Source organism: Oryctolagus cuniculus, chromosome 2 (assembly GCF_964237555.1).
Source record: "Oryctolagus cuniculus chromosome 2, mOryCun1.1, whole genome shotgun sequence".
Taxonomy (NCBI): Eukaryota; Metazoa; Chordata; class Mammalia; order Lagomorpha; family Leporidae; genus Oryctolagus; species Oryctolagus cuniculus.
This window is the reverse complement of record NC_091433.1, coordinates 128170043-128171295: the sequence shown is the minus strand read 5'-3', so window position 1 is coordinate 128171295 and position 1253 is coordinate 128170043. Positions and strand designations below refer to the sequence as shown.

The 1253-nt window shown below is 48.0% G+C and overlaps 1 non-coding gene across 1 annotated transcript; it reads right to left on the bottom strand.

Annotated features, from left to right (window-relative positions):
• Nucleotides 1-924: 924 nt before the first annotated feature.
• On the bottom strand, nucleotides 925-1031 carry LOC127490395 (U6 spliceosomal RNA). Its single transcript, XR_007918357.1, has one exon. It is a non-coding gene; the product is annotated as a U6 spliceosomal RNA (small nuclear RNA).
• Between the last annotated feature and the right edge of the window lie 222 nt (nucleotides 1032-1253).

Sequence of the window (1253 nt, the reverse complement as noted above, 5' to 3'; positions counted from 1 at the left end):
TGTATATAACAGATCATACTCCAAGTCTCCGTGACTGACCAGGTCACGTAAAGTCTGCCCAGGGGTTCCTGATGGCTGGATGGGTCTCCTCTGAGACAGGACTGAGGGACCTGGGGTCTGTGCACCTGTGCTTCCCATTCAGCCAACAGATAGGAGAGGATGAAGTAATGGCAGGCTTGCTTCTCACATACAACAAGGCCACAGTCTGATGGAAGGGAAGGACAGGTGGGGAGCTGCTGACAGACATCGCCTGGCTGCTCAGCCCCTTTCTGCTACTGATGCTTCTCTTGAGGGAGCTCGGGTCTGTGACAGGTCGCTGGATGTTCTTGCCAGAATCTCAGTGTACATAATGATGTGCTAGGGTTGGTTGGCTGAACCAAGAGTAATGGGAGGAACATTCTTTTATGGAAATTGAAGCTGGTAACCAGGCCACACAGCTGGGATATGTAGAGGGTCAAGATTCCCTCCCTTGCTCCCCCTTTTTTTCATATTATCCATGAACTTTTTTTCTTTTTTTTTTTTTTATAGGCAGAGTGGACAGTGAGAGAGAGACAGAGAGAAAGGTCTTTCTTTGCCATTGGTTCACCCTCCAATGGCCACTGCGGCCGGCGCACCACGCTGATCCAAAGGCAGGAGCCAAGTGCTTCTCCTGGTCTCCCATGGGTGCAGGGCCCAAGGACTAGGGCCATCCTCCACTGCACTCCCGGGCCACAGCAGAGAGCTGGCCTGGAAGAGGGGCAACCGGGACAGAATCCAGTGCCCCGACCAGGACCAGAACCCGGTGTGCTGGCGCCGCAAGGCGGAGGATTAGCCTATTGAGCCACAGCGCCAGCCTATCCATGAACTTTTAGAAAAAATTCAATTTTACTTAATTTTTAGCAGATTCAGTAAAGTTCATAGATACAGTTCTTTTTTTTTTTTTTTTTAAATATGGAACGCTTCACGAATTTGCGTGTCATCCTTGCGCAGGGGCCATGCTAATCTTCTCTGTATCGTTCCAATTTTAGTATATGTGCTGCCGAAGCGAGCACCATAGATACAGTTCTAAGAATATAATGATATTCCCTTCCTGTTTCCCTCCAATCCTTACTCTTTCTCCCTCCTTCCCTCCCTCCCCTTTCTTTCTTTCTTTCTTTCTTTCTTTCTTTCTTTCTTTCTTTCTTTCTTCCTTCCTTCCTTCCTTCCTTCCTTCCTTCCTTCCTTCCTTCCTTCCTTCCTTCCTTTCATTTTTGAGATATCACATTTTATATTCA